The following is an 11,202-nucleotide window of genomic DNA, read 5'->3' on the forward strand; positions in this document are numbered from 1 at the left end:
TTCTGAAGAAGAATATTTGGACTTCATTTTTTAACAATTGTGGGTTTTTCAATTTACAACACCTACTACATATCTGATCAAAAGACGAAAAATGTCAATGTTTTCTCAATTTTCTCAAAAAGTTCAATAGAAGAGTATGTTTGAAAATTAAATTAACGTTTTTGCAACTATTAGAAAACATATGAATAGTCATATTAAGTGATTAAGTGATATTACCCTGAGTTATTAGTGGATTGTAACAGGGAGCATCAGGAGGAGCTTGGACTCCTGAATGATATTTTAAGAAGCCAATATTTGAAATAAAAATGTATTTATGTTGTTAATAAAAAACCAAATAAAAAAAAATGCATTAACTAATTGATTTGTTAGTTATTGTCCTATCCAATCACGTTGTTGACCGCGTGCCATAGAAAAGGTAAACAAATATAGGAAGATCTTAGACCATTGCTCTTCAAACTTCCATCTTCAAAGTTGTTTAAAAGTACTGCCTGGCTCCGGCTGGGATGTGCAGACAATCCTTACACTTTAATTGTTCCACTATCCACAAATCAAAAATGTTTCACTGTTTTTGTCATGGAGCAACCAAAACCAAAGATGTGGAATTCAACATAGTCTAGAACATTAAAACTAAATATTGAATAACGACAGTGCACATTTTTGTGATAGATCATTGATATTTGATACAATTTGCATTACTATCAATATATATGATTTTGACGATTTTTTCGAGGCCCTGTCATGTAGGTCGTAGTCCAGTGACTTTTAATAATTAGCAATTTGTAATTTTTAGTTTGCTGCTTATGTCAATTTGAAAAGAATAAAGTGTGACAGATCAATTCTATTTTGTATGCAGTTTCATAAATGTCAACAAATTCTAGTTTGTCGATCATTTCTATAGGTCATGCCCACAATATCATTGTCCAGTGGTTTTTTTTATTATTAATAATCATTATTGCTGTCCTTTAGATTGTGTTTTTTAAATTCATTGTGGACACGTGAAACATATAATTGTGTCACCAGTTTATTTCATGTTTGATACCGGCAAGCTGTCATTGTGCAATGACAGCGAAAAAGAGAGACGAAAGATACCAGAGTACCGGTACCAACAATAAATAACATAAAACATAGATGTCTATGGGAAAAAAAAGAAAACAAATCAAACTGTCAGACATTCTAACTTCATATCGACAACTATCAGAGTCCACTCTAGTTATAATGGAGCAAATATATTAACACGCAATATCATTACTGTTTGCAAAAGTATAAATTATACTAAATTATAGGAATGTTCTGGTAACTAACAGAAAACCCTTGCCGTTTTTGGCACAACTTGTTTTATTTTTTGGTCCTCGATGCTGTTAAACTTTTGACTTCTTTCGGCTTTCAAACTTTTGTATCGGGTCGTCACTAGTAGGTCTTGTGTGAACAAAATGCACTTCTGGCGTATTAAAATTTTGAACTTGTTGCCTTTTGTTGGCTGCTTTTCGTGCGATTCGTTGTCAATTGTATTCTCCAATTTATTTATATTGTAGCCCTTGGTGTTTTTTGTCATTTTGATGTTATATTTCACATGGCCATAAAAGTGCGAGGTTTGGCATGCTACAAAACCAGGTTCAACCCACCATTTTTTTCTTTCAAAATGTCCTGTACCAAGTCAGGAATATGGTCATGGTTATATTATATTTCGTTTCTGTGTGTGTGTTACATTTTAACGTTGCTTCGTTTGCTTTCTCTTATTTTTGAGTGTAAACTAACATTGCGATAAGACGTGTCACGATACTTGGCTATCCCAAATTCATGTAATTGGTTTTGATGTTATATTTGTTATTCTCTTGTGATTTTGTCTGATGCTTTGTCCGTTTCTGTTATATTTTAGTGTTATGTCGTTATTCTCCTCTTATATTTAATGCGTTTCCCTCGGTTTTAGTTTGTTACCCCGATTTGGTTTTTTGTCCATGGATTTATGAGTTTTGAACAGCGGTATACTACTGTTGCCTTTATTTAAGGTAAATCTTCAGTAAATGGGCTATGACACAGATTTTCTGCAAATTTTGTATACGCCTTTGGATTGTTGAACTGTATCTAAAAATCGAAAACATTATGTTTTTATTTCTTTTTCAGCTTATATATTATTTGGAGTATTCTTTCAAAATATGTACCCATTTGTATAGAAAGCACATAAATTCGGCGAAAAACGTTCTTAAATTTGTCTTTAAATTATCAATTATCTTTAAAAAAATATATGTTGTTGATAAAAAACGTTTTATTTTTTATAATAATATGGTTCTTTTTACGGTTTAAAAAGCAAAGTGGTGTACTTAGTGAAAAATAATACACAAAAACGTCGGAAAAAAACATAGTTATTAACATCATCGCGTTGTACACCCAAGTTAACGGATTGGTTAATTCACCAAAAAATGAAGTCGGTGACCAAATGATTATTTTATATCATTAAAACGGATATTTATGAATCAACAACAATTAGTGATTTTAAGAAAAATCTATAGAATAAAAATTAAAAATTTGTTTTCAATGTAATTTTTGAACGTTTTTCGTCGATTTCATGTGCTTCCTATGCAAGTGTTCACCCATTTTCAAGGAATTCAATCAGTAATATTTCAGGAAATATAAGAGATAAATGTATTATTTTCCCATTTTCAGATATAATTCAACGAACCCAAGTTTTCTGAAAATTTTAATTTAAATTGTGACATAGCACAATCACTGTTCCTCGAACTTGAGACGAATTGACTTATTTCTACCTCTACCATATTGGTATCGTAGTAACTGCGCAGTTACTATCATCATGCAGTTTACCACAAGTGGTCTACTAAATTATTGGCATATTGACAGATTACGTCATTTTTGAATGCGTATAAAATTGCATGTCCAGTAAACTTTAAAAATCATACCGAGGAAATGTGTGTACGTCTAAAAGGTAAATAATATAACTTCTTATGATATTTTTTTGGTTAAAAATGAATTGTTTTCTTCGGTAAATTTGTGAACTGTTTTCGTTGATTTTATGTGCGTCCTCCACATAGAGAGAAGGAAAAGAAGATATTTTAATTCCAATTATGGGCCCCAAAGGGCAAATTTCCATTACAATATCAATAATTTTTATAATACAATTAAAACAAAGATAAAAAAAACATTAATGAGAACTATTTAACTTTTTAAAGAAAATGGACAAATAAAGAATCTTTATTATTCAATATTGATATGACTTTAGCGGGTTTTTCAATATGAATGGGATTTTGAATAAAAAAATGTATTTATAAAGATACTCGGGAACACGTGTATTTGTTTACTTTTAACACCTGTGTTTAAATCAAAACATGTTTATGTTTAATTTGATTGGACTATCAGTAAGTTATTACCGGTTTAAGTTATATCAATCATGATAACTTCATGCAAGAATTTTAGCACTAAAATTATAATAAGATAGTCTAGAATTGTCATTCGAGGTTCGCCTATCCGACAGAAAGGTTCGTTTCCCACCCACCCACCCCTTTTATTAAGACTTCATAGGAATGTAAATAGTATGTTATTTAGAAAATAGTTATTTTCTTTTGTAGATTGTGTTTATATGTGATGGCAGCGGTCGATGACAGCAAATTGGACATTTGTTTATTGTATATAATAAAAATAAGCTTTCTGTGCTGTCGGGGCGAGCTGATAACCTAAAAACTGTGTTGAGTTTTTACTTTATAAATGCTTTATGTTCGTTTGAAGTATTGAATAAGAACATAAGTATAATTATTCACCTGTGGCGGACGTTTGATTTCTATAAATTCATAAAAAAAAATCATGAAAAATATATAAGAGAAGATATTTACATGAAACCTGGTAAACAGAATGACAGTGCATATACTTATTGTCTTGTTTAACAAAATTTATAAAAATGTTTCAATTTAGGGTTCTTTATAACCATTTTAATCAACCGGACCATGATCCTTCTTTATCTATGAAAGTACGCATCATTGAGAAAATTTATCACCACACAAATAGCCCTGTACTAAGTACTCCCTTCCGCAAAGATAGAGAAAATTTCTGGATAAGGGAACTAGGTACTGCAATGCCAAATGGTTGCAATGACAATATTAAAGGAGTAGGAAATTTGTCAAGTCCTGCCTGCAGTGATGTTAATGTAATGGGTTTATTTAATACTACCTTACGACAACAACGTAGTCATGGGCAAAAACATTACCATCGGCCTAATGTAAAAAAGTCTTCCAAATCTAGATCACCATCTGTTAATTTCTGTAATTTATTCTTACATACTTTTGATTTTTTAACCCTGTATGCGTACATTGCCTATGTAAATTTTAAAATTGTTTGTATGCACATTGAACGAAAAATTTATGTGACGTATATATTTTTTCTGACGTCAGACACTCAAATCAATCCATGTGTTCGTAGATAGTAGATGTTTTAGTGTCCTGTTAAATTGCTCCTTTTTAAAGTTTTGGATTCTCATAAATTCTTTGTATAACTTTTGAACTAGTTTGAATCTCGGTCTATTTCTGTAATTTATTCTTACATACTTTTGATTTTTTAACCCTGTATGCGTACATTGCCTATGTAAATTTTAAAATTGTTTGTATGCACATTGAACGACAAATTTATGTGACGTATATAATTTTTCTGACGTCAGACACTCAAATCAATCCATGTGTTCGTAGATAGTAGATGTTTTTGTGTCCTGTTAAATTGTTCCTTTTAAAATTGGTATACGATGATGACTGATGTACCCATAGTTTGACTATTTTATTAATTGTGACTGTTTATTTAACGCATCGTGTAAATGTAGCGGAATTTGATGAGACTGTTATTAAAGTGAGAGGGTTAGCGCTATAGAACCAGGTTTAATCCACCATTTTCTACATTTGAAAATGCCTGTACCAAGTCAGGAATATGACAGTTCTTGTCCATTCGTTTTTGATTCGTTTTGTTTTTTGATTTTGCCATGTGATTATGGACTTTCCAAATTGATTTTCATCTGAGTTCAGTATTTTTGTGATTTTACTTTTTACCGACATTGAATGGCTGTCATTTTGCAAACTCTTAAGTTTTTAAGCCAAAATACTAGTAGATAGAGCTTGAAAGTAATATGTCGATGAAAATAAATCTGTACAATAAACGTACATCATCGAAATAGAAAAAAAATAAAAATGTAAGAGCTGTAAAAACAGGACGAAATGCGAGGTCCGCCGATTTTTTTCTCTGTTTTGCAGCGAGTACAAATGAATTTCATATTTTCCGACAATGTACACATATTGTTTTTATCCTGAAATTTACATCCATCACTTGAAAGTTTAATTGTTAAAATCTGAATCTCTGTCTCTTACACTTGAAAGTAATTCACATACTTTAAACGCAAACCACAAAGAGGACCTTTCACAAAAAACAATATCCATATTACCCCTTGCTAAACATGGAAGCGGGATAAGAGGAAACCTTATTTCTTCAAGTACAAATAAAGTCAAAATCTGTCTTTTTTACAAATACCTGAAAATTTGTCTCTATTTACAAGTACAAATAAAACAAAAATGGCCTCATTTTCTAGTACATTGTCCTCTTGTTTTTGGAAGCCATTTTGAAAACATGAATTACCAATATATCATTATTGAAAGTTTTAATCCATAGTTTGCATTTATACTTGTTTTGCTAATTTATATTGGATAGGTACGTAGTGCTCAGATAAGGCATGCACATGTTTATTAAATAAAAGTAGCAGTATCAAAATTCATTTACTAACACGTTCGCTTGAATTACTAGTTTATTATTATTTACGTAAAAACATAATTTTGTATATCTTTAGTTCTTACTGACTTGGAACTAAAAAAAAATAATGTGTGACATGGCTGTTTTGTTTATTTACTATTATGTTCCTGAAAAATATAAACAAATATCATTAAATAAAATCTTGTTTTGCTTCCAAATAACTGCAATGTAGGTTTTTTTGAATGACTATGACCTAGCAACATTTTGGTAAGCAGTTTTCTTACTTTTTCACCAAATGCATCAGGCCTTGTTACTTTGCGTGCCGACATATATGAAATGGGTTTTGGTTTCAGAAACTGCTCTTAATAACGTCGAGTATTCTTATATCTTTAAAATAAAATTGAGAATGGAAATGGGGAATGTGTCAAAGAGACAACAACCAGACCAAATAAAAAAACACAACAGCAGAAGGTCACCAACAGGTCTTCAATGTAGCGAGCACCCGGAGGCGTCCTTCAGTTGGCCCCTAAACAAATATATACTAGTTCAGTGATAATGAACGCCATACTAATTTCCAAAATTGTACACAAGAAACTAAAATTAAAATAATACAAGACTAACAAAGGCCAGAGGCTCCTAACTTGGGACAGGCGCAAAAATGCGGCGGGGTTAAACATGTTTGTGAGATCTCAACCCTCCCCCTATACCTCTAACCAATGTAGAAAAGTAAACGCATAACAATACGCACATTAAAATTCAGTTCGAGAGAAGTCCGAGTCTGATGTCAGAAGATGTAACCAAAGAAAATAAACAAAATGACAATAATACATAAATAACAACAGACTACTAGCAGTTAACTGACATGCCAGCTCCGGACTTCAATTAAACTGACTGGAAGATTATGATTTCATCATATGAACATCAGGCACAATACTTCCCGTTAGGGGTTTAGTATCATACCATCATAACATATATGAGAAGAACATAACCCGTGTCATGCCAACAACTGTTTTTAGAATAAATGTGTTTAGTTCCGACGCAAAGACCTTATCAGTGACTCAATATTAACGCCAAAATATGCAATCTTTAATGACTTGACAACAGTATCGTGATTATATCCCTTCTTAATAAGTCAATTCAAAGGTTTTGTAAGTTTCTGAGGTGAATCATACACATATAGTATATATGCCAATACGAATAATTAAAAGCGCATGGTGATGTTTCATAGCCTGGCCGGTTTCGATATGGTAACCGGCGGTTCAGAGTTAATCGGTGAATCAGATTTAGCCGGCGGTTTGGAGTTAACCGGCGGTTCATAGTTAATCGGCGGTTCAGAGTTTACCGACGGGTCAAATTTATCCAGTGGATAGATATGTAACCGGTTAACTCTGAAACGCCGGTTATCTGAACTGCCGGTTAATCCGAACCGCCGGTTATCATATCTTTATAAATAGGGTGCAATCATTAATCTACCATTCTGCCTCTGATGAAGGTCCTTTTTTGACCGAGACCGGTCAGTCTATGAAACATCACCAGGCGCTGTTAATTCTGTGTATTGACATATATACTATATGTTTATGCTTTTTTACATATGTTCCCGCTTATACACATAATTAATATGGCTTCTACTATCAAAAGCGCCATTTTGGAGTAAATTTGTTTAGAGACAACTTATGTCAGTATAAGTTTGTGTATTAAGTACTGTTGTTTTTATGCTTTGTAGCGATCTCATGACAAGCTATTTAAAAGTTTATTCTAATTTGTTCGTGCAGTTTACTACACTGTCCAAAGTATGTAAAAGCTGTGTGAGCACCCGCAAATAAGTTTAACACTGTAAAAAGTAAAATCACAAAAATACTGAACTCTAAGGAAAATTCAAAACGAAAAGTCCCTAATCAAAAGCCTGTTATTCTGTGGTTGCGGCCAGATTTGTGTTTGTGCTGTATATCATATTTGTCTTGCGTTAACTGTTATGGAGATCTGTTAGTTTTCACGTTTGAAATTGCTTTACATTTTGACATGTCGGGCCATTTAAAACTTACTATGCTGTGTGGGTTTTTGTTCGTGTGAAAGAAGGAAATAACTGTTGTTTACATGATCCAAGTCGTTTGGTGGAAAGTTGCCTTTTTGCAATCAAACCACATTTCCATATTTTTATATTATCGCCACATTCTTTATGTTTCTGTCCGTAGTCAGGTTCTTCTATAATATTATTCAGAGGTTGCTATCTGTCACATTTGCTGTCTGATTTTTGTTTATTCTTTAATCTTTGGTTTCCTCGTTTGAATTGTTTCTCACATTTCTGTTGAGGTCGAAGATACGGTTCGGTTTTCTCATTACTGCATGAAAGTCGTACTGTGCGAGACATTCGGTTTTATAATTTGCAATTTAACCATACCTACTATTTTTATATACTATACCAGTATTGTACGACTAATAATTCTTTATTTAACGAAGGTAATACATTTAACAATTACATGTTAATCTTCCATGAGGCCTTCAAAAACTAATCAATACAAATAGAAAACGGACGAAAATACATACAAAATAAAATACTTTATTCAGTTAGATATATGTTTAAATGTATCCTATGTTAAATCTTGGGAAAATGCTTATAGCCAAAATAGCCAAGGAAAACTAAGAACATATTGTCAGTTTAAAACATCATTTTGTAAAGAAAATTATTTAAATATCTTGAAAAAATTTGATTTGAGAAAAGCTATCACAAAATTCAAGATTTCATCTCCTAGACTTGAAATTGAAACTGGGAGATATTCCAAATTAGAAGTTCATCAAAGAATTTGTGATAAATGCGATTTAAATAAAGTGGAAGATGAACTTCATTTTCTTATAGAATGTCCTGTATACTCTAAGGATAGAGACATGTTATTTGATCTGATATTTAAAGAATGTAAAAATTTTGGGATAAACAAGTACCGTGCCACGTCTTATCTTAATATCTCAAAAATAAAGAAAACAAACGACACAACATTAAAATGCAACACACACAGAAACGAACAATAATATAACAATGGCCATCTTCCTGACTTGGTACAGGACATTTTTAAAGGGGAATAAAAATGGTGGGTTGAACCTGGTTTTGTGGCACTTTAATGGCAAAGTTAAATATAACATTAAAATGACAACATAATATTACAGGACTACAATACTAATAAATAGGAGAACATATTAGACAAAGAAACACATGATTAATAGATAACAAAAAGAATCAGGTTTAAAATTCAATACGTAAAAAACGCGCCTCGTCAACACAAGACTCACCAGTGACGCCCAGATATAAAAGATCGAAAGTGAAAAAAAGTACAAAGTTGTACAGCACTGAAGATCAAAAGTTGAAAAAGGTTGTGCCAAATACGGCGTAGTTTTTATGGTTGGGATAAGAACATCCTTATTATTTAGCACAATTAAATGCATGCAATTGTAAACAGTGAATTTTATCAAATGAATATGAAAGAGATATACATAATGAAACTGAAGTATTAACTAATTACTGAAAACTAAACCCGAATACATAATGCTAAGACCAGCACAGAATAAACACACCCGACTCAGTTCAGGCCTAAACGCAGTAAATCATAAATTTTAAAATGACGTCACATACGATGGCGAAAAGGCACAAACATTACCCCACATTTGAATTTATGAAATTTAGAAACAGCATGACGTCACATATGAAAAACTATAATTCAGAAGTAAGATAGAATTAGGATTGATTTAAGATTATATTAGAACTAAATACTGATATGACACTTAAACAATGCATATTGCATATTAAAAGTGAAAAAGAACTATACTTTTACTAGGTCAAACTGGAAGCGGAAAAAGTACTCTGATTGATGCTATGATGAATTACATACCAGGAGTAACACCCGCTGATGAGTATCGCTTTAAACTTGTTCATCTCACTGAAGCCGAAAAAAGGAAAGAAAACCAAGAGGTATATTCAACTTGGAAAACTTTAGTTTTGTTCATTAAAAGCAAATGTTCATTTTTCTTTAATTTTGTCACACAACTAGTCACACTCTAGAAATTCGTTTTATATAATATTGTTGATAATCGACTACAGTCCTCCCAATCTTTTCAACCACGGCTTTTGCATTTATATCATCGGTGTGTGTCTGCCATTACAAATATTTGATAAAAGATTGTATGTCCCACGTAGGGACACTACGTTTTATGTCTGTGGGTCCATTTGTTCGTTCGTCCGTTCATTTGTCCCTCTTGAGGGTAAATATTTTTGTCATGGTAGTTTTTGATGAAGTTGAAGTTCAATCAACTTGAAACATTGTACACATGTTTTATATTATTGGAGTATCCCGCCATTGCCAGTTTTTGATAAAAGTTTTGGTATTTCTAAATACTTATTCAACTCCACATATCATTTCGAATGAGGTCTAAATGCTAGTTATGTCTTCTGGACTATAAGCTAAGGCACTGAAACCTTCAACAACAACAAAAAAGGTGAAGTGTAACTTTTTTGTCACAATTTTCAGTTTTCATTTTCATCTTTTCGTAAAAAAGTTACACTCCCAACAAAGGATTATCGTATGACCAATTTCTTTTCACTTCCTTTTGTAAGTTATTGTCAGTCAAGGACATTTTTTCCAATTTACTAAGTCTATCATCTTAAAAACTATAATACACATTATTTCATGTGTATTAGAATATTGGTCATATTTGCTTAGAAATAATTTTTAAAAAGATTTTCATTCAATTCGATATCAAAATCTTTTACACGTACAACGATGGTATCTGTTGAACTGGGGCCATCCGAAAGAAACCTAAATATTTGCATAGAAACAGCAGCATAACTTCAGAAAATGTACATCTTATATATGTTCAGGTATTTTAAATTCAATATATTATGGTTATATTCTTTAGAAAGCACAAAAATGTCGGCATTTACCTCAAAATCTTGAAAAACCTTTAAACAGACTTATTAAGAAGGGATAGATTTACGATACTGGTGTCAGGTCGTTAATGATGGCGTATTTTGGCCTTAATATTGATTCACTTATAGGGTCTTTGTATAGGAAATAAACACATTTATTATAAACCCAGTTGTTGACATGATACGGTTTATGTTCTCCTTATATATGATGGTATGATACTCAACCCCTAACGGGAGGGATTGTGCTTGATATTCACTTGACACTTGATAGTGATGAAGACATACTCTTTCAATTAGTTAAATTAAGGCCTGAAACTGACTACACTGACAAGAGTAATAGGGGAGGTTGAAATCTCAAAAAACATGTTTAACCCCCAGCATTATTGCGCCTGTCCCAAGTCCAGAGTCTTTTACCTTTGTTAGTCTTGTATGATTTTAAATTATAGTTCATTTATATATTTCGGAGTCTAGTAGGACGTTCATTTTCACTGAACTAGTATATATTTCTGGGCCAGCTGAAGAACTCCTCTGAGTGCGGGATGTTCTCGCTGTATTGGAGACCC

Source organism: Mytilus trossulus, chromosome 7 (genome assembly GCF_036588685.1).
Source record: "Mytilus trossulus isolate FHL-02 chromosome 7, PNRI_Mtr1.1.1.hap1, whole genome shotgun sequence".
In the NCBI taxonomy this organism is placed as follows: domain Eukaryota; kingdom Metazoa; phylum Mollusca; class Bivalvia; order Mytilida; family Mytilidae; genus Mytilus; species Mytilus trossulus.